Source organism: Pinus tabuliformis, chromosome 5_1 (genome assembly GCF_031772625.1).
Source record: "Pinus tabuliformis cultivar Carrire ecotype Pingquan chromosome 5_1, CPIR1, whole genome shotgun sequence".
NCBI lineage: Eukaryota > Viridiplantae > Streptophyta > Pinopsida > Pinales > Pinaceae > Pinus > Pinus tabuliformis.
The window spans coordinates 255029085-255052775 of record NC_142305.1 but is presented as its reverse complement, the minus strand read 5'-3'; positions in this window follow the sequence as shown (position 1 = coordinate 255052775).

The following is a 23691-nucleotide window of genomic DNA, read 5'->3' as shown; positions in this document are numbered from 1 at the left end:
GACATGCCACGAGTCACTGTTTCGACCTTTGGCTCTGAAAAATATATACAAGAAACTACAGTCTGTCCTCTTTTTGTACCTTCTTACAAAATTTAAATCAGATGCTCAGAGAGAAAGTTATGACGATTTTCCCCAGGCCACCTGTTTGGAATGAAATTCAGGAGTCTGCAAGAAGACCAACTTCCTCAGATCATATCTCCGTAAATATAACGCAAATAGCTCTAAAATTTGGACCCAAGATTCAGCACGATTTCTTCTCAAATGGGTTTTTTTTAAGCTTCTGAAACGTCGCAAAAAAAAAAAAAAGTTATAGTGAAAATGCCATGATGACCTGTTTGGAGCAGCAAAACCCTAGAATCCAAAGCTCTGATACCAAATGTTATGAAACCAGCTCAAGAAAAGATAGAAAAGATAGATCAAAGCCTTAGAATTCAGCCTCTTCGAGGGGGAAACCTCCTTTACATTACATAAATGAACAATTTTTGGATGATTCAAATGACAAAACCGACTTTCTATATATAGGAATCTATGGAGTCACAATATAACCCAGCCGACCTAACAATAATAATATAAAGCCACAAAAATAACAATAGAGGGATTCTATGGGGCACAGTAATAACAATATGGGGATAATAGGGGCACAACAATATTAATAAGGGATGCAACTACAATATTAATGGGGTAATCACTAGTATTATAGGGACCCAACACCAGGGACCTCTGGATGCTCTCACAGGCCTGCAAGCCAGTGTCTAGGGACTATTTTGCTCAGTTCTATGCCAATATCCCCAGGATATAAGCCACATTTTCAGGCCCAGAGCCCGGGTCACTACCCAGAATTGAACGACACCTTCATAATAGTAAGATAACATGGAAATAACAATACTAATGCAATTACTTGAATAAGACCTTGATTGAACCCCTACTAGCCATGCCAAGCATTTCGTCAAACATATCATGAATATGTAATATACAGGTGCAATTAACATATCTGAGCATAAGGGTCTCATACTTATCAAGATTCACTATGAGGCATTTTTTCCTTATCACATTAATTGTAGTTTCATCCATTAGGCCATAGATACATTTCTCATTCATATACTAGTAAAAAACATGATGGGAGCCATACATAAACACTGTCATAATACACATTCATAACCAACATAATAACAACAGAAATACCAAGGATACAATAGCAATAGAATCCATATATAAATCAGGATAATACTCATAGAAATACAAGGATAAATAACCTCATATTGATGATGCAAAATCCAAACCTGGGATGGGACTTCCACATTCCACCCGACCATAGAATGGCTGAGCCAAATCTCTCTTCAGCCATTCACCCACGTGCCATATTCCAAGCATGAATGTGGGATCTCATAGAACACATCAATCCAAAACCATCCATGGCTTCCAGATGCCATCCACCTCAACCCAGCAAACAATGATTCCACCTCACAATCAGAAATCACAAAACCATCGTTAGATTGGTCTCTATCCCAGCCATCCAGGGCTCTATACCATTTGTTCCAACCAAGGCTCCATGACTAGTAACTCAACCCACAGCTGTTGACGGGCTCGAGAGCGTTTGTCCAACCAAGGCTCTAAGACTAGTAACTCAACCCACCAAGGGCTCCATAGCGTTTGTCCAACCAAGGCTACAGGACTAGTAACTCAACCCAAGTTGCTACAGGGCTCCAGAGCATTTGTCCAACCAGGGCTCCAGGAACTAGTAACTCAACCCAAGCTAAGGAAACATGAGAACCAACTAGAAAACCAAGCAAATGAACCCACGGCCTCCATGGCTATCCAAGAAAGGGAAAGGCTAGGCAATCCACTATCAATCCAATAAATCCTCCATGATAGTGACAAATGATGACCGAAAATCCACATGTATGTGTCATGCATGCAAAAACTAGTGAGGAAAACATACATGCAACTCGGTACCTAAAAGAAAATCTCGATGTCCTCTTGTGCTTTCGTGCTCTTCCTTTGCCTTCTTGCTCAAAGAATCCAAGTATGCCACACCCTCCATGTGTGCTCCAAGAAAACTCTAAGTATCCAAGAATATGAGAGAGAGAGAATAACGAGAGAGCTCCAAAACTGAACTTACAAAAGGTTACCAATTGATCCTCAGAAACCTTTTTATGAATGAGGCCTCTATTTTCTTCATTTTCCATTATTTTCCTTCAATTTCCTCCTCACATGCAACCTGTGACCTTTCACCTCCCTTTTCTCCTAATTTCCATCATTTTCATAAATAAATTTGCCAAAAATTCCATTGCCTTGGCCAATTTCCTTAGCCATTAAACAATATCAAGTGATCCCCATCACTAGGATTTTGCCCTACATTCAACTTGGAATAAGTGTCCCATCAACCATGGTTAATGTTTTACCTTTATTAACTTTTATTACATGGAATTTTCACGAGGGTCGTTACATATATACTAATTTAAATGAACAATCATTATATTCCAAACTTTAATGAAAATTCATTCAATCTTTCCCTAACAAGGATATGGATTTGCAACTATTATTTTGTATAACATTTATGGATTTGCAATTAAGGTTTGTCATTTTATAATTTTTTCTAATATTGGATTTATCTTCTTCTTTTTTATAGGAGTTATCCATTTGAAACCAAAATTTGTCATTTTGTCATTTTTTTTCAATATAGAAGTCACTGTTTTTTTATTTTTTATAGAGTCACTGGTTTATAACCAATTTGATATTTTATAATTTTTGTTAAGATAGGAGTTATCTTTTTTTGCAATATGCCATTTTATAAAATTTTCTAATATAGAAATTAGTGTATTTTAATTTTTTAGTATAAGAATTACCATTTTTTTTTTAGTTTTTTCGTATAAGAATTACCAATTTGCTAATTGATCCTCTTATAAAAAAAAAGTACCCTCTTTTTCGTATAAGAAAAATTATAAAAGATGACTGATCCTCTCATTAAATTTTCGTTTCCGTGCATTATTTCAAATTTTCCACTAGGATTACCCAGATCCAAACTTGTTTTTTCTTTCCCTGCATTATTTCAATTTTCCACCACGGCTACCCAAATCCAAACTTGCTTTTGCCTTTCCCTGCATTATTTCAATTTTCCACTAGAGCTACCCAGATCCAAACTTGTTTTGCCTTTCCCTACATTATTTTCACCAAAGAAGGTCCAAACTTGTGTTCTCCCAAACACAGGACCATTGTTTGTTACAAGTCCACGATTAATTAATTACCTTTTTCAAATAATCATTACATATTTCATCCTAAATAGGATTATTCATTAATTACCTCTCTCAAATTAATTAAGTATTGTATGTCATGTGTTCATGTGGACACTTAATATGTTGGATCCTGTAGGTATAATTATCTTTGCTTTTTCTCTTTTTTGTGTTCAGGCCGAGACAAGAGACACTGGAACAATGAACATTAGAGATGACAATGCACTCGACCCGATGGAAAGCTTTGAGCCAAAATCATGCACTGTACTGAATTGGAATCGGATGAATTATTCACTATAGCGAACAAAATTAGTGAATTTACGTTTTTTATTGCTAGTATGGCCGAACTTGGTAACTATGATAGAAACTTGGAGGACTATGCAAGCAAGAATTTGTCTGAGCATACAAAGCCTTTCAAGGAGCTTGGTAATGTAATATATTCTACAGAAATAACTAAGAAAGATGACATATATTTCGATTAAGTATTTTTTACCTAATCTCATTTTTTAAAGCAATATATATTAAATAATTCCAAAATCTGTAGCAAGTAATCAAAATAAGATATGAAAGTAACCAAAGTGTTGTCATTGTCAAATGCAACCTCACGAGTGGTCATTGCTCCTCTTTCATTTGAGAGGATGAGGACTCTGAATCTCCGTACCCCTTTTATCTAAGAACAGTCGGAGTTCAACCTGTAACATAATTTTAGATTTGTTACACCGGACAAATCCCTCTTGTGGACAAGAGCGATCTCCTTAGATCCTTGACAAAAACTAGAAACAAGCAAGACAATTGAACTAACCCTTTCCCTAAGTTGAACTTGTTTGAATTATAAGAATTAAATTTAATTTATGATCCTCTTACCTATTTCACGAAATGCTCAATGAAGGTCCCTTGTTGTGATTCGATGCATCTCTTCAATGCTTGATAATACCTGCAAACATCGACCATAAAAGGATCAAAAGCACATGCGATATAATAATTCAAACAACTTAACCTAATGATCAAGGAGATTCAGAATTAAATTTGCCTTAATAAACATTATAAACAATTGTAAACCATTCATTATTCCAATAAGACAAATCAATGGGAGAAATTTTTCTTTTGTATTAATCAAAGATTAAGAAGAGCCTTACAACCTTCGCCTTGATGCCATGAGGTTCCTCCCAAATGCCTTCAATCTCCTCCTTAGATGACAAGCTTTCCAATCTCAAACCAACAGCTTAAGTTTGTCTTCTCTAAGTTCTGACCTCATCAATCCCTCTACCCTCTAGTCATTTTATAGGCCAAGAGGAAGAAGTTTCAGATCCAAAAGAGGAGGATGAGACTCGTTAATTGAGGTATTAGGTTACCATGAGAAAATAGATTAAGATGCATCATCTAAGGGTTATAGTTCGAATAGTCATTACCTGGAATATTTTAGTTGAGTAATATTCGACCAACTATGTTTCTAGAATTTACTTTTATTTTTACTTTCTTGAATTCATATACACGGGTTTATAGTAGTAGAAAAAGCGCAGCTCTGCACTGTTCTCAGATTTAATTCCAGCAAATGCGCGTTGTTAGCACCTAAATCTGCCTTAGGCTGAAGGAAGGCAAAAATTAGGGTAACCACAAACCACGCTCAGTCTGGTAGCTAGCCCTACCAAAGCAGGAGAGGGTTCTCTCCGAGTCACGCTCAGTGAATAGATAATCGAAAACGGTCTGAGATGACTTACAATGAAATATTTACCTTAGGCTAGTAAGTGAATAGGGATTCTGGAAACAATTTTCATGAATGACCGAGCTTCTAGGATGGTATGGGACCAACGCTCAGCGAAGAACAGAGAATTTAATACACAGGCACACATTATTCCGTGAGGCCAGGTAGACGGAAAATGTAACAATTTATTTTGAGGTACCGCGGCATGAATAGATTGTTGAAGAAAGTGAAAAGGCCATAGTGACATGAATCCTTTTCAACAGAAGAATAACACTGAACATGAAATTTTCCCACAGGCAGAGCAATAAAATTGAATTCTACCTAATCTCACTCAGAACATTTCACTGGAAATGAACATGAATTGAATTATGAAACATAACGAAATACATATGCAAACATAAGAGACGCATTTGCTACACTCACAACCACAAGGATCTGATGAAACAGAGCCGCTGCCTTTCTTAATTCTCTGTCAAAATACACAGTGAAGAAACAAAGTTTCTTTCCCACAGCCTCCCAGAAGTTACAAGCCAACCAACCCTTTGCAAATATCTTACATACAATATATATAATATGTGAGGAAGAGATAGAACACCCAAGGGTTGGGGAGTTACTCGAATCATTGCAAAATGGAGATGGAGAGCCAACCATCAGCTACAGGTGCAGCGCTACAAACATGACATTTGGCTTGGGTGACCGTTTGCCTTCCTTCGCCACTTGGATAGAAGCCAATCTGGAGAAAAAACACTTTAAATTCCGCCTTTGGTGCCAAAAAACTGAAGTGTAGATGAGCGGGCCCACTTGGAGAAGTCGCGAACCGAAATTTCGCGAAACGGAAGCAAATTTGGCAATTTTTCCTCTGTGCGCCGCGCCATTTTCTCTGTGCGTCGCGCTACTTTGGGGCCTATTTTGGGGCACTTTCAGGTGTCCAAAATGTTCCCAAGTGGGCTTGATGGAAAGCGTGTCCTATCTACTCTCTAACCCAACTAGAATTTTTAAATTTGGTGCTCATTTGCCCCTCCAAATCTCCATTCTCCCAAGACTGCTTTCTGTGTGTCAAAAAAGTGGCAGAGAGGCCATTTTTTGGTGTTTTTTGACTTTTAGGAGACTCAGATCTTGTCAAAATTTCTTGCCCGGACACCAATAGCCATGATTTTCCATGCTGAATCCAAAAATGCAAGCCATTCCTCAATTGGAGCTTTATAATTTTAGCGTCGCGCCAATGGCACGGCGCACAGGGAGAAAATCCCTGTTTTTTGCCCAAAAAATTACCATGTGACCAAAATTTCCCCAAATTTTTTGAAATTTGGGCTGGAGGTTCCCTATGGGGTGTTATGATGAGCCAAGGAAGCCTCAAACAAGATTCGAAGCTGATCTTGCTCTTTTTCCCTTTTTTCCTTTCTTGTTGCTTTCCTCAATTTTGCCTTCAAGTTCCTTATCCGGGCCTATGCACTCATGTTTCGCACCCTGTAACAGAAAGCCATATGTCTCAGTAGAGCAAAGTCCTGGTCGGACTTGTCCAACAGCCTCTCCAAATGCATGTTTACCCTCTCGAGATTGGCCTCCCGATCTTCATTGATTTCTTGCTCCAAAGATGTGAGCTCAACCCTTCTTCTTTGAGCAGCTTGGCGATGCTCACAAATGTTTCGCAGCTCCATGATCATCTGTTGGTCCTCAAGCTACTTGTTTCTCTGCTCCAGGTACTTCATGTTCCACTTGGCCCTCTCGAAGTCAAGGGATAAGGACTCAATCACTGACTGCTGCTCCTGGATGATCTCTGTAAGCTCCGCATTTGTTGGTTCTGCATTTGTCTCATCATCATGAAGGAGAATGAATTCAGTCTCTTTTTCACCTGATGGCCCTTCCTCCTGCACTGGCTACTTACCCTTGCCCTACTTATGTGATGTTGATGTCGGAGGCAAGGCCCCTTCCACCCCAGGTGGAGATAACACTTGCTTTGCTGCTGCAAATAAGGGTCTACTGCCTCTCTGGTAGGTGATGTATACTGGCATAGTAGCAGTCTCATGTCGCTCATACTGATGAGATGGGCCACCTATCTCATGCTCTACATCTGATACTACCTATGGAGCGCTGAAGAAGTCACGGGAGATGAAGTCCTCCCAAGAAATACCCTGCAATCCCAACTGATGGTCCACCAAAATCCGGATAAGGGCAAAGTGATAAACACTGTTGAGCTGCTGTCGAGGGGTCTTGTGCTGCATGAAACTTTTCATCCTCTCTATGTTCCCACAGATGAAAAATGGGAGGTTCATCATTCACACCCTGGTAAAGTTCATGAGAAACCTGATGTGATAGGCATAAAGGCGAGAAAACCTCCCCTCACAACTGAAGTATTTCATGATCAATCTCATGAGCGGAGCGTACTCATCTCTCAAAAATGTGAATGGAAAAACTCTCGTGAGATGGCTCAAACAGCTGTCCTTGATGTAAGGCTCATAATGATGCCTCTCCACCTTCTTCTTCTTATGCCACTGCTCTCCAATGTTTGGTATGCCTGTTGCCATTGATATGGTTTCGGGTGTCAATGTGAAAGTGACCCCAGCCAAGATAGACTATCCTCTGTGTAGGTGAAGTGCAAAAAGACGGGCCAGCTCATGATGAACTCTGACATTTGCCACCCTCTAACAAAATTCAAAACATGCTAAGTGCTGGAAACAAGACATAGCAAGAGGGCATGCCTGCAACTCAGTGAGGGAGTTTGGCTCATCTATAAGATGTCTGCCACTACGGTGATGTCTCCTGTGGGCCCTTTCTCCTGAAGTTGTATCACTATGGGTCTCCTCCTCATATTCTGATGAAACCTCAGATGCCATGACTATTGTTTGTACACTGAATTTTAGGCTGCCCTTTGATTTAAATGAAGCTGGTAGTTGCTTTGACAATCTGCCACCAAGGGGACAATTAAACAGGGAGTATTAGGAAGGGAATGATGTAATGGGAATAGGGGTTATAGGGAGAATTTGTTAGGGACTTGGGAGGAGTTTGGGTATTGTGTTGATGGGGTAGGGTTTGGGATCTTGTGTTGACCGAATAGTGGAGGGATGGGGAGAGGGTTTGGTAGTAATTTAGGGCAGGGGTTTTAGGAAAAATGATAAAGGGAGGATGCGAAAAATGATAGGTGAGGGGAAAAAGGTGAGTGGAGTGAAACCTTGGCACTAACAACACATTTTAATAACCCTAGCCATCATTTTCTTGGTGATTTCTTATGGTTGACCTTATGCATTTTGGTGACATTCAAACATCTCTATAAACACCATATCATTGATAAAATTTGATGAACAGGTGATGTCGTAAGGCCTACCTCTCGATTTGATAGCATTCACCAAAATTTGGAGTGATTTGGAAATGTTTTTCGGCCCTTGGTCTGTGTGCACCGCTCGTAAAACCCAGTGCGTCGCGCGCTCTGAGTGCGCCGCGCCAGTGGCGAATTTACACAGTGGATGGGCTCTCTGTGCGCCATGCCCAATGAGTGCGTCGCGCTCCTTTCTGTGTGCACCGCACGCTCTGAGATTACCCTAAATTGCTCCAAATCGCTTCACTCTTCAACTCTTCAACCTTGCACCTTTCTTCCAACACCTTGCTTACACAATGAGCTTGTCTTATGGTGATTTTTTTGTATATAGGCTTGGAGGTCATTTTTAAATTAACTTTTACAAAAACCCACTTTTCTAATGTCTTGTTTCAACACTTTTTCCACTGACTTTAATACACCCTGATTTTCTCTTTTTCTTTGAAATTTTGGCTCAAATGATGAAATTTTCGGCACTCTTTGCAGGGACTGTACAATAGGACATTTGGCCACGGAAACCATGACTGCATCTAAAAAAAACCAAATGGTGATTTTTGGAAAATTTTGTCATAAATGACACTGTTTGACTTTTCTTCAAAACAGAGTTTTGAAGAAGAGTCGAAGTCTATCCACATGGCGATGAAGCTCTCTGAACCATAACTGTGTAAGGGCCTCACTCTGGCCTGCATGGCTTTACTGGGCATATTTCGAGACCAAATTGATCTATCCCTAGACCGAATGACCAAAAATGACTTTTGTCCATTAAAGGACCAGACCTTGACTATTATGGACTTTTGATTATTTGACACAAAGACTTAAGCCAGCAGTAACCAGACATGAGGGGAAATGACTAGCATGACCTTCTCCGTCAGATTATGGCATGCCCCTAGCGGAATGCAGCTGAGTGAATGGAGCGGGACACCTAAAAATGAAATGCATAAAGAGTTTTGATCTCTGACGGAGGGCTGACCAGACCGACTCTAACATTGGCTCCAATGGGGGATGGTAGCTCCTTGGAGGTGCCAAGAATAGCAGGTCTCTGGAGGAGCTAGACAGTGCCTTTTGTCCATTGGGCTATGGAGTCATTATTTCGACTACAACACCGGACTCTGACTTATTTATGAAACTGAAATGACCAAGAAATTGACTCAAACTTGACACTGAAATGACTCAACAACTAACTTGACAGACTGAAACCAAACTGAAATAAAAATGGTATTTACAATGACAGTGGAAGCAGCATTAATAAATCAGCAGTGGCACCGCTTGAGCATCCGACCATTGATCGGCCCTCCAGGACAATCTTCCCCGTTCATTTCCTTCAGAAGAAAGGCATTCTAACCCCTATATGCTGCGATCTTGAAAGGACCTTTCCAAAGATTTTCGAACTTTTCGTGTTTGCCTTTCTCTTCATTCCTTGCATCCCACTTCAACACCACATCATCCAACTGAAATTTATCTGCCTTTGCTTTTTTGTCATAGATTTTCTTTATTTTCTCCTGCAATTTGGATGTGTTCTTGAAAACTTCTTCTCTTGTTTGCTCCAAGTGGATCATTTGATTCAACCTTCTCTGCATGGGATCTTCTTCACTGCCGGCCTCCTGAAGAAGTCTGACTACCGGGGCAGCAAGAGAGGCGGGAAATACTGTGCCAACCCCATAAACAAGCTCAAACGGTGACATACCAATGGATTTTTTCTTACTGATTCGATCTGCCCAAAGTGCATGGACCAACCTCTTATTCCAGCTCTTTTTATTTATTTCCAGCAGCTTCTTGATGATGTTGACCAATGATTTATTCGAAGATTCCGCCAATCCATTACCTTGTGGATGACAGGCAATTGAGTGACCCAAAATGATGTGATATTTATGACAAAATTCTACCGTCCTTTTCGATTTGAAAGTTGTTGCATTATTGGTGATTAATTTGTTTGGACAACCAAAGCGAGACAAGATGTTATTTTCGAGAAATGAAATGATTACCGTGTCTGTAGCTTGTCTAGTGGGAGCTGCCTCAATCCATTTTGTGAAATAGTTTGTCGCTGTAAGGATCCATCTATGCTGTCCGGAAGAAGCGGGATGAATTTCCCCAATGAAATCCAACCCCCACTGCTGGAAAGGAGCGCTCACCTCAATAGGCTTAAGTGGCAAAGGCTGTAATTTCTGTTTTCCTTCGAAAATCTGACATTTATGACAGCGCTTGACCATCTTATACACATCAGCAAACAAAGTAGGCCAGTAGTACCCTGCTCTCAAAATTTTGTTCGTTGTTGACTTCCAAAAAAGGTGACCACCACACTCTCCTCCGTGGAAATCCTCCATGACTTTCTTTGCCTCCTCTTCCACCAAACAATTTAACAAAATGCCACCGGGATCTTTCCAATACAGTGCAGAATTCAAAATGCAAAACTTGGCAGCCTTCAATTTGAGTGTTCTCGCTTTGTTTCTAGTTATGCCGGGCGGTGGTGACAGATTTTTCAGCACATATATTATATCTGAATACCATGGGGACAAAGCAAACATTTCAGATACCTGAATGGATGATATTTCCTCATTCTCATCGGACATGGCAGCGATCAGATTTATGTCCAAGGCATGCAAGTTTGATTCGGCCATTAGCTTTGCCAACCCCTGTCCTTTGACCAGCTTTGTGGGCTTTATTTCCACATCATATTCCAGCAAAGCCGTGATCCATTTGCCTCTTCTCCCTTCCGGATCGATCCACACTAAAACATCTTTTACAGTAGTATTAGGAACATAGGCCAGAATGTGAGAATGTAGGATATATACCCAGAAATCCTTCAATGCCTTCACGAATGCCAGGGCTTGCTTCTCAATGATGTTGTACTTTAAAGCTACATCCCTTATAGCCCTGATGAAGAATGCAATGGGTCTTTCATGATCATCCCTCTTCTGCAATAATACCGCTGCCATAGTGTGCTAAGAAGCAAATGAAAACAATATGAAATCCTGAGTATAGTCCGAGCTTACTAGAACTGGAGCTGAAGAAAGGGCCAATTTGACCAAGTTGAAAGATTTTACAGCCTCCTCTGTCCATTTCACTTGGATGTCCTTCTTGAGCATGTTAGTCATCTCTCTTAAGTGTTCAGCAAGATTAGGCACAAAGCGACGCAGAAAATTCATCTTACCATTGGACGATTGTATCTCCTTTTTATTCCGGGGCAGATCGATTTGCTAAATTGCTTACACACGTGCTGGGTCAATACGGATGCCATCCTTTGAAATGATGTGCCCAAGTAATTTGCCTTCCTCCATGGCAAACAAGATCTTCTTAGGATTCAGCAATCTACCATATTTTCTGCACTTTTGAAAAACAGTTTTTAGGTGATGCATGTGCTCTTCATCAGATTTGGAAAATACCGTCAAATCATCCAGGTACACCACCAAAAACACATCCTTCTCATTCGCAAAAGCCAAGTCCATTGCACGCTAAAATGTAGCACCTGCATTCTTTAAACCAAAAGGCATTTTAGCATAGTGAAAGGTTCCCCATGGAGTGGTGAATGTCATCTTGTCTCGGTCATCCTCATGGACAAAAATTTGGTTGTATCCGGAATAACCATCAAGCAGTGACATACGAGATGCCCCCACTACTCGCTGAAGTATATGGTCCATCTTGGGCAGTGGATAGTTGTCCTTCAATGAGACTTTATTTAGATTTCTGAAATCAATGCATAGGCGGATCTCACCAGTCTTCTTGCGTACAGGCACTAAGTTGGAGATCCAATCTGAAAATCTGATGGGCACAATGATACCTGACTTGTACAGCCTGTTTACCTCCTTTTCGATAGATGGCAGCAACTTTGGATTTATCCTTCTCAGCTTCTGTCTAAATGGTTTTTGATTGGGCTTGATGGGTATTGTGTGCTGAATAATATTGGTATCATAGGTCTTTAAATCAGAATAATCCCAAGAAAACACATCTGCAAATGAAGCCATCAAACTAATGTATTTGTCCTTGATCTTTGGCGGTAATGCTTTAGACAATTTTACCAACTTAGGATTGGCAGTTGTTCTGATGTTGACCTATTCTACACCCTTCTCTGTTGGCTACAATGTTGGCTTGCGGGCTACATCATCCTGATCAAAAAGTTCTTCTAGAGGTATCAAGCCTTTAGGAATGATGTTATTCTTCAGCTGCAACACGTTCATTTCATTGATCTACACTTCATCTGTACCATTCCCTTTGCCCTCATCGTTTTCTACATCAATTGAGGTTTCTTTGAACTTGCCTTTGTTTAGCAGAAAATCCTTAATCTCCTCATCATCTTGAAATACTTGCCAATATCATTGATTGTCTGGAATGGTTGGATGATGCTTGACATGGATTTCAAATTTATTGTTGGAGTTCATGGGGATCTTCAAACTGCTTGTTGCCTTGGCAAGAGCATCAGCAATACTATTTTGTACACGAGGCACACATGTCAAGGTGTATTCTGAAAATAACTTCAAGATGTCTAAAACTGCATTACGATAGGCCCGCATCCTAGGATGTTTTGCTTGATACTCACCTCTGACCTGCTTTATTACCAATTCAGAGTCGCCATATACCGAAATCCTTTTTGCATTCTTCTTTCTAAGAATCTTCAGGCCAGCAATCAGAGCTTCATACTCAGCTTCATTGTTTGAACATTCAAAGGCCAGCTTGTAAGAGCAAACCCTCACGCTGCTAGGCACTTTGTTTGGGGCGGAGAAAGGACTGTGTACCCAAATTCCAATTCCAGCACCATCATTTCCTACTACTCCATCGAAATCCATGGTCCACAAGCCTTCTTCCTCCTCTTGTAAGTTCTGGAAATCTGTTTGTCGTGCCTTGTCTGCTTGTTGTCCATTACTTTCAGCTGATTTCCCAACATTTTCCTGCTTTTCTTGTCCTTCTTTCTTCAAAATTTCTCTGAAATTTTCTGTTATTTCTGAAATATCATCTGCTTCTACTATTTGACTATCTACATCATTTAAACTATCTGAAAACAAAACAAAAGACTCTAAATCTATATGTACATAGTTAATAGGATGATTTATAGGTTTCTCCTTGCTTGTGATCATATATTTCATTTTTTGTTCCCGATATAACTTCCTCATTTGTCCAAAAACCGGGATTGTTGCATAGGAGAAATCCAGCTGTAGTGTCCCTTTCAATTTCTCTACCCAAGACCTGGAAAGAAGCATGCCAAACCTTGGAGGAATATCTGCTACCACCACATCCATCAAAACATTTTTCATAGGAAGCTGATCCAAACTCACAACCAAGTCTTTGATGAGTCCTATACATCTCACTCTGCTGGAATCGAATGAATAGAGATCATGATATTGCCAGGTGATGTCCAAACCAAGCTTATCCATGATAGCCTTGGGCATGATATTGTGAGAAGCTCCGGAATCGAACATGGCATTGTGTAACACAAAATCATGCAATCGTAAACTGGCATAGAAGGGTGGCACATCGCTCACAGGAGACTCACCATTCGATGCTGGTCCAAAAATCATTTCGAGCTAATCATCTTCTACATTTACCATGTCGGACATTGGGTCCAAATTCAACATTTTAGCAATCTATCCTCTATAACTGTTGTTCTTCATTATTTCAGTCAAGGGGATGGATATCTTTAACTTAGAAATCTCATTCTCTAATTTAAAAGCGGGAGTCTTTTCTACCTCTTTGATTGTGATCTCTTTCTTTTCTTTTTCTTTTGATGTAGCTTATTGTTGTGATTGTTCTGTTGATTTTGATTTGCTACTCTCCGGACCAACCGCCTCCTTTCATTTTCTTTGTGTAGCTGATGAATCGTTCTTTGTTGCTTCAACCTCCTTCTTTCCCTAAATTGGTTTGGCCAGCACATCTCTGTTTCTAATTGAATATCGTTGATGTTGTGCGGACAAAGCATTCATATATCCCCTTTGATATTCTTCTGATTCTTCTTCCAAAACAGTTTCGCTAGCTAGAATAAAATCCGTGTCTTGGTGTGCAACTGAATTCACCTTACATTCTTCTTCTTCAGTAATGTAAGTAGGCAGCTCATCTAGAGTAAAGAGGTGGTTTTCTTCGCCTATTACATTCCCATCCTCATCTGACTTCGGTCCATGCACAAAATTCTGTTGCAAAGGTGTTTGTACCGGCTATTGTGCTGCCTGCTCTTGAGTTCGCTGATCTCTCTGTCTTCTTCTATATTGTGGCTGCTGCTGGCCACGGAAGTTAGGATTCTTAACTTGTGGCTCAGGCTTGTCGAGTTTCACCCTTTCAAGCATTTGCTCTACCCTTTTGAGTAGTTGATCCATTGAAGAAGATTCTTCTTTCACATTGGTTTTCTTTTCTGCTTTTGCTCTAGCTCTTTTGGACAGCAGATTTGCTTCAACGCTGACCGCAATTTTCTGCATGTCTTCCATTGTGGCCGGTTCTCTCTCTCTTAATTGGTAGGCCATGTCAGCATCAAAACCATCTGGAAACTTCATCATAGCTAGTCCCACAGGTGGCTTTAGATGATCTGGAATTTTGTTATAGACTGAATTAGATCTAACACAATAATCTTGGACCGACTCACCAGCGTTTCATTTGATTTGTTCATATCCAGCCAGAATTTGAAGGGGATTCTTTGTAGTTCAGCCAAGGTAGTGATACTTGTTGCCGGAAAACCTCTGAACCATTTCCTCACATCACCTGCAAATGTCTGTACAAAGAGCCTCATTGCCATGTTCTCCGCATCGATCTCATGAAGTTCATAGAAGTCTGCCATTTTGTCTACATGTTGCTGAGCAGTAATGTTGTTAGGAGTGTCATCAAAAAACGGGATTTTACTTTGATAATCCATTGGCATATCATCTAGAACTTGGGGCAGAACAAGGGGTACAAAACGGGTAGCCAGCATTCTCGGTGGATTTGGCCTTGGAGGTGTTGGAGGAGTGTGAACAGTTTGTAAGGGGCTAGCAATTGGAGTTTGGGGCTGTGTTGCAATATAATTATCAATTAACCTATTAGCTCTTTCTGTTTCCAAGTCTACAAGAAATTGAGGATTGGGGACAGTGTAGTCAACAGCCCTTTCGGATTTAGACTCAAACAATGATATCTCAAACCGTTCGTCAAACTCAAGCTCTTCAAGATATTCAAAAATGTCGGGCCATGAATGGGATTTGAACACGGGAGTTATGGCGCTTTCTTGACGAAGGAGTCTTGGGATCAAATTGGGGTTTTCGTAGATATGAGGAGGATCCGGGTCTGGATTGGCTCTAGTATATCGTCTAGAAGCCAGCGTGCTATTGAGAAAAATCACAGGACACAACCAACTTACTCAGCCTTTCCAATCCTAAGCTCATCATCCAGAAGCTTAGAATTATTATGGAACAAGGGGATTTGATTTCAGGTTCGATCCCCAGTGGAGTCGCCACTATGTTAGCACCTAAATCTACCTTAGGCTAAAGGAAGGCAAAAATTAGGGTAACCACAAACCACGCTCAGTCTAGTAGCTAGCCCTACCAGAGCAGGAGAGGGCTCTCTCCGAGTCACACTCAGTGAATAGATAATCGAAAATGATCTGAGATGACTTACAATGAAATATTTACCTTAGGCTAGTAAGTGAATAGGGATTCTAGAAACAATTTTCATGAATGACCGAGCTTCTGGGATGGTATGGGACCAACGCTCAGCGAAGAACAGAGAATTTAATACAAAGGCACAGATTATTCTGTGAGGCAAGGTAGGTGGAAAATGTAACAATTTAGTTTGAGGTACCGCGGCATGACTAGATTGCTGAAGAAAGTGAAAAGGGCATACTGACATGAATCCTTTTCAGCATAAGAATAACACTGAACATGAAATTTTCCCACAAGCAGAGCAATAAAATTGAATTCTACCTAATCTCACTCAGAAAATTTCACTGGAAATGAACATGAATTGAATTATGAAACATAACGAAGTACATATGAAAACATAAGAGACACATTTGCTACACTCACAACCACAAGAATCTGATTAAACAGTGCCGCTGCCTTTCATTAATTCTCTGTCAAATTTACACAGTGAAGAAACAAAGTTTCTTTCCCACAGTCTCCCAGAAGTTACAAGCCAACCAACCCTTTGCAAATATCTTACATACAATATATAGAATGTGTGAGGAAGAGATAGAACGCCCAAGGGTTGGGGAGTTACTCAAATCATTGCAAAATGGAGATGGAGAGCCAACCATCAACTACAGGTGCAGCGCTACAAACATGACATTTGGCATGGGTGACCGTTTGCATTCCTTCGCCACTTGGATAGAAGCCAATCTAGAGCAAAAACACTTTAAATGCTGCCTTTGGTGCCAAAAAACCGAAGTGTAGATGATCAGGCCCACTTGGAGAAGTCACGAACCGAAATTTCGCGAAACGGAAGCAAATTTGGCAATTTTTCCTCTATGCGTCATGCCATTTTCTCTGTGTGTCGTGCTACTTTGGGGCCTATTTTGGGGCACTTTCAGGTGTCAAAAATGTTCCCAAGTGGGCTTTCTGGAAAGGCTATCCTGTCTACTCTCTAACCCAACTGGAATTTTTAAATTTGGTGCTCATTTTCCCCTCCAAATCTCCATTCTCCCAAGACTGCTTTCTATGTGTCAAAAAAGTGGCAGAGAGGCCATTTTTGGGTGTTTTTTGACCTCTAGGAGACCCAGATCTTGTCAAAATTTCTTGTCCAGACACCAGTAGTCGTTATTTTCCATGCTAAATCCAAAAATACAAGCCATTCCTCAATTGGAGCTTTAGAATTTTAGCGTCGCGCTAGTGGCACGGCGCACAGGGAGAAAATCCCTGTTTTTTGCCCAAAAAATTACCATGTGACCAAAAATTCCCCAAATTTTTTGAAATTTGGGCTGGAGGTTCCCTATGGGGTGTTATGATGAGCCAAGGAAGCCTCAAACAAGATTCGAAGCCGATCTTGCTCTTTTTCCCTTTTTTCCTTTCTTGTTGCTTTCCTCAATTTTGCCTTCAAGTTCCTTATCCGGGCCTATGCACTCATGTTTCGCACCCTGTAACAGAAAGCCATATGTCTCAGTAGAGCAAAGTCCTGGTCGGACTTGTCCAGCAGCCTCTCCAAATGCATGTTTACCCTCTCGAGATTGGCCTCCCGATCTTCATTGATTTCTTGCTCCAAAGATGTGAGCTCAACCCTTCTTCTTTAAGCAGCTTGGTGATGCTCATGAATGTTTCGCAGCTCCATGATCGTCTGTTGGTCCTCAAGCTGCTTGTTTCTCTGCTCCAGGTACTTCATGTTCCACTTGGCCCTCTCCAAGTCAAGGGATAAGGACTCAATCACTGACTGCTACTCCTGGATGATCTCTGTAAGCTCCACATTTGTTGGTTCTGCATCTGTCTCATCATCATGAAGGAGAATGAATTCGGTCTCTTTTTCACCTGATGGCCCTTCCTCCTGCACTAGCTCCTTACCCTTGCCCTACTCATGTGATGCTGATGTCGAAAGCGAGGCCCCTTCCACCCCGGGTGGAGATAACACTCGCTTTGCTGCTGCAAATAAGGGTCTACTGCCTCTCTGGTGGGTGATGTATACTGGCATAGTAGCAATCTCATGTCGCTCATACTGATGAGATGGGCCACCTATCTCATGCTCTGCCTATGATACTACCTGTGAATCACTAAAGAAGTCACGGCAGATGAATTCCTCCCAAGCAATACCCTGCAATCCCAACTGATGGTCCACCAAAATCCGAATAAGGGCAAAGTGATAAGCACTGTTGAGCTGTTGTCGAGGGGTCTTGTGCTGCATGAAATTTTTCATCCTCTCTATGTTCCCACAGATGAAAAATGGGAGGTTCATCATTCACACCCTGGTAAAGTGCATGAGCAACCTGATGTGATAGGCATAAAGGTGAGAAAACCTCCCCTCACAACTGAATTATTTCATGATCAATATCATGAGTGGAGCGTACTCATCTCTCAAAAATTTGAATGGAAAAACTCTCGTGAGATGGCTCAAACAGTTGTCCTTGATGTAAGGCTCATAATGATGCCTCTCCACCTTCTTCTTCTTATGCCACTGCTCTCCAATGTTTGGTATGCCTGTTGCCACTGATATGGTTTCGGGTGTCAATGTGAAAGTGAACCCAGCCAAGATAGACTGTCCTCCGTGTAGGTGAAGTGCAAAAAGACGGGCCAGCTCATGATGAACTCTGACATTTGCCACCCTCTGAAAAAATTCAAAACATGCTAAGTGTTGGAAACAAGACATAGCAAGAGGGCATGCCTGCAACTAAATGAGGGAGTTTGGCTCATCTCTAAGATGTCTGCCACTACGGTGATGTCTCCTATGGGCCCTTTCTCCTGAAGCTGTATCACTGTGGGTCTCCTCCTCATATTCTGATGAAACCTCGGATGCCATGACTGCTGTTTGTACACTAAATTTTAGGCTGCCCTTTGATTTAAATGAAGCTGGTAGTTGCTTTGACAATCTGCCACCAAGGGAACAATTAAACAGGGAGTATTAGGAAGGGAATGATGTAATGGGAATAGGGGTTATAGGGAGAATCTGTTATGGATTTGGGAGGAGTTTAGGTATTGTGTTGATGGGGTAGGATTTAGGAACTTGTGTTGACCGAATAGTGGAGGGATGGGAGAGGGTTTGGTAGTAATTTAGGGCAGGGGTTTTAGGAAAAATGATAAAGGGAGGATGGGAAAAATGATAGGTGAGGGGAAAAAGGTGAGTGGAGTGAAACCTTGGCACTAACAACACATTTTAACAACCCTAGCCATCATTTTCTTGGTGATTTATTATGGTTGACCTTATGCATTTTGGTGACATTCAAACATCTCTATAAACACCATATCATTGATAAAATTTGATGAACAGGTGATGTCGTAAGGCCTACCTCTCGATTTGATAGCATTCACCAAAATTTGGAGTGATTTGGCAATGTTTTTTGGCCCTTGGTCTGTGTGCACCACGCGCAAAACCCAGTGCACCGCGCACTCTGAGTGTGTCGCGCCAGTGGAAAATTTACACAGTGGACGGGCTCTGTGTGCGCCGCGCCCAATGAGTGCGCCGCACTCCTTTCTGTATGCGCCGCGCGCTCTAAGATTACCCTAAATTGCTCCAAATCGCTTCACTCTTCAACTCTTCGACCTTGCACCTTTCTTCCAACACCTTGCTTGCACAATGAGCTTGTCTTATGGTGATTTTTGTGTATATAGGCTTGGAGGTCATTTTTAAATTAACTTTTACAAAAACCCACTTTTCTAATGTCTTGTTTCAACACTTTTTCCACTGACTTTAATACACCCTGATTTTCACTTTTTCTTTGAAATTTTGGCTCAAATGATGAAATTTTCGGCACTCTTTGCAGGGACTGTACGACAGGACATTTAGCCACGAAAACCATGACTACATCTAAAAATAACCAACTGGCAATTTTTGGAAAATTTTGTTATAAATGACACTGTTTAACTTTTCTTCAAAACAGAGTTTTGAAGAAGAGTCGAAGTCTATCCACATGACGATGAAGCTCTCTGAAGCATAACTGTGTAAGGGCCTCACTCTGGCCTGCATGGCTTTACTGGGCATATTTCGAGACCAAATTGATTTATCCCTAGACCGAATGACCAAAAATGACTTTTGTCCATTAAAGGACCAGACCTTGACTGTTATGGACTTTTGATTAATTGACACAAAGACTTAAGCCAGCAATAACCAGACATCAGGGGAAATGACTAGCATGACCTTCTTCGTCAGATTATGGCATGCCCCTAGCGGAATGCAGCTGAGTGAATGGAGCAGTACACCTAAAAATGAAATGCATAAAGAGTTTTGATATCTGACGGAGGGCTGACTAGACCGACTCTAACACGCGGGAAACTCTAGAAAAATTGGCGCAGGTGGAACTTAACAAGGTGTGACAATTATTTTCCCCAAAATTTTCATCTACTTCAAGATGTTTTGGGTTGTTTGACTTTTGAGGTAGTTGGTTCAAACATGTTCACGGATGGTAAAAAGACCCATAAACTGATCAAGTGTCATGGCGACAAATTGACATGTAACAAGATTATAGGAGGCAGAATTGGTCTGTATAAAATGACAGTTGTTTCAATGGAATTGCTACAAGATTGCCAGCTGAAGTGATTTGTAGTATAAAATAATTAATCCATGTTGAGGAGGAGACTATGCTTCAAATATGGAAACTACAATATCTGTACAAAAAATGGGGCAATCATTTCAAAGAAAATTGAATGAAAAGTATCATTATCACAATATGAAAGGAGTTCGAATGTGAGTTAACCTCAAGTTGGCAGGGATGTATTTTAGATGTATTGATTCATTTTTATTGAAGTTGATAGCAAGCTTCTTGATGTTATATTCATGCGGGATACTCTAATAGTTAGTGTTGTAGAAGAGGAAATATCTTTGTATTATTATACACACATAGAAAGTTAGAACTATGAGCACGACACAATCAAGATTAAAATATTTAGAGCAGTTGCATCCATGGTGGGTTATAAAAGCAACAGCAAGATGAAACAAAGGATTCCCTTTTTGTACACTCAAATTTTGCCCATGAGTGAGTGAGGGTGACCAGTAGTAAGGCTTTCTTTATTTTGTTCCTAGTTTCCCTCCCCATGCATCTAACTTCCAACTGTGTGATGTCATTTCCAGGTATGCAAGGATGTCTCTTTCGAGTGCCTCCATGAAAGTGACTACATAGCTCCACTTGTTTGTAGTCAGGTAAAGGTAAGAACTGTTATTGCATTAGTTTAATTGTTTTACTATTTAAATTGGTATTGTTAGTGTGACTGTTATACAAGGCAAATCTTCTTACTCACTATCAACTGGTTAAATCAACTATGTAATGTGTTCCATTTCCCACATATTCCACCCCATATAAGTGTACTTGGTTGAGAATGCGATAAAATGAAGAATTTTCCTTGCTGATCAAACCTTTCTATGGTGTTCTTCGGTATCTAGGCTTTTATTTTCTCATTGATTTCCAAACTTTACCTTTGGTCCTTTGTATAAAAGTTTTAATTTTCTTTTTTACAGTTATAAAATTATGGAATTTATGTACCTTCTTTCACGTCATGTAAATTTTCCTCTTTTACTACATTTTATTGTTTATTATGTTAACCCTAATTTATGTATATAATGTGCTCACTAATGTCTTGAACTTTAGTTTATTTAATATTTGTTTTATGTTTCACATTAATAGTGTAACCACCTCATCCCACATGTATCCACTTTTACAAGCTCTTCTGGTAAACATGAGTTGAGAGTTACTATGATGTGACCCAACATCCAACATCCAATTATGGAAGTGGGGTCTACTAATTGGAAACTATGGAAACCTCTCAGGGACATCAGATCACCTAGGTGTCAAACCATAACCCCTGGTGCTCAGACCTTGAGTTGGAACTTCTTTTTTACTGAGCTCACAACACAGCCGCACACATAAGTTTATATGAGTGTGGTTGCAAGGCTCCAACCGCACACACATGCCTCCCTTTGTGCAGTTACAGCCGAAATTTCCTAGTTCCATGTCTGTGGCTACGAAAGTATGCACAACCTATACTTAGGCTCAGATCTTGCTGAAACATGTTAAACACATTATAAACATTTCGAAAAACATATGGTAAACATAGTAGCTATAGGTCATGAATGCATATGTTATCATTGTCTCTTTCATTTCACCAGAGAAGCATCAAGAAGGCTAACTGCCCTCTCAAGCTAGTTGCATAACACTTGTTAGCTCATACATTCATATAATCATTTAATAACTTATCGAATCATAAACAAGATCCATAACAAGAGCACATCATTTAACCATAACTATAACCAACATTCAACCATAATGGAACCATGACAAACTAGTCATAAAATCAACACAATAATCCATACATGTGCTCATAGATATAAGTGAGAAATAACATGTGCAAATGCCACCAAGTCAGAACTTCCACACACCACCCCACCATAGATTGGGTTGAACCAAATATCTCTTTCAGCCAATCATCCCTGTGCCATATTCCAAGCATGAATGTGGGATCACATGGGATAAACCAAAATAGAATCAACCAGGGATTTCAAAGGCTAAACCACCTCAATCCTCAACCACAGTGATTTCACCTAAACTGATCTAAAAATCACAAAAACCAAACAAGATTGGATGCCTCTGATTCTTCACCATAGCCAGAGGAATTTTCATGTCTCCACCACTTGTCAAGAGTTCTAGGAGAAAGCCCATCTCCAACCTCGACCCTTGGGAATTTTCCTAATACTGCCTCAACTAGGATTCAAAGTCTACAAGGCATCCAAAGCTTAACCAAAATAAGGAACCCACTACATGATGACTATCTAGGAAATGGCAAGGCAAGGTTGTAAACCACTGTCAAACCACTCAAATCCCATGCCAATGACAACAAACATAGAGAATAAACCAATGCATGCACCATGCATCAAGTCCCAACATGTTAAATCACATGTGCACACTATTACCTGCAAATCCACAACTATTTTCTATCCTTATTGGCTGATGTCCAAACTTTCTCTTGCACTCCCTTGCTTTCCTTGATTTTCCTTGCTTGCTTGCTCCTTTGCTTATTCTCTCTCTCTTGGAGTTCGATTTTTGAAATTGATCAAAATATTAGCAAAAGTTGTCAATTGTTTCTCAAGTGCCTTTTTATCATTGATGTCTGGTGTATTTTCCTTTCCTTTTTCCTCTTTCTTTAATTTTCCTTTATTTTATCTATAATTTCCCTTACATACATATTTTTGTCTCTTCATCTTCCTTTTCTCCTATTCTCCTTTATTCCTTTAATTAATTGTCATTTATTGCCTTTTTCCTTTTGCCAATGCCAATGCCAATTTCCATAGCCATTAATTAACCACAAGTGACCCCAAATGTGATATTTTTCATCTCCATTCAGCTTGGAATATGTGTCCCATGACCTTGGTTTTATTTTATTTACATAGAAACTTAACCTGAGGTTGTTACAAACCCCTCCCCCTTGGGGGAACACCATCATCGGTGTTCTATGACACGTATGACCAGCAAAACATACTGCATATGGAGCTTTATAATACTGCTTGATGCAATATTTACATTGAGAATTGCTGAAAAACATGACAAACACATTGGAGCTTTATAACACAGCTCGATGTGATATTACAATGACAACACATATATACTTATGCACATTTGCTTCAAACAGCAAATAAACATATTATTTATGGAGCTTCATAAACACAACTTGATACAGTATTTACAATGATATACACATATATACATATGCACATTTGCTTTAACCAATAAATAAAAGGATAAGATGCCTACATCAGCGACAAGGAAATCCATAGTGTCACACCTCCACCCTCAAAGGTAGTACCAAGAATTCACCTCCTTCCTAGGAAGTCCAGAACCCACTGTCAAAATCAAAGTTTGTGTCCAATGTCCAGTGCTAAAATCC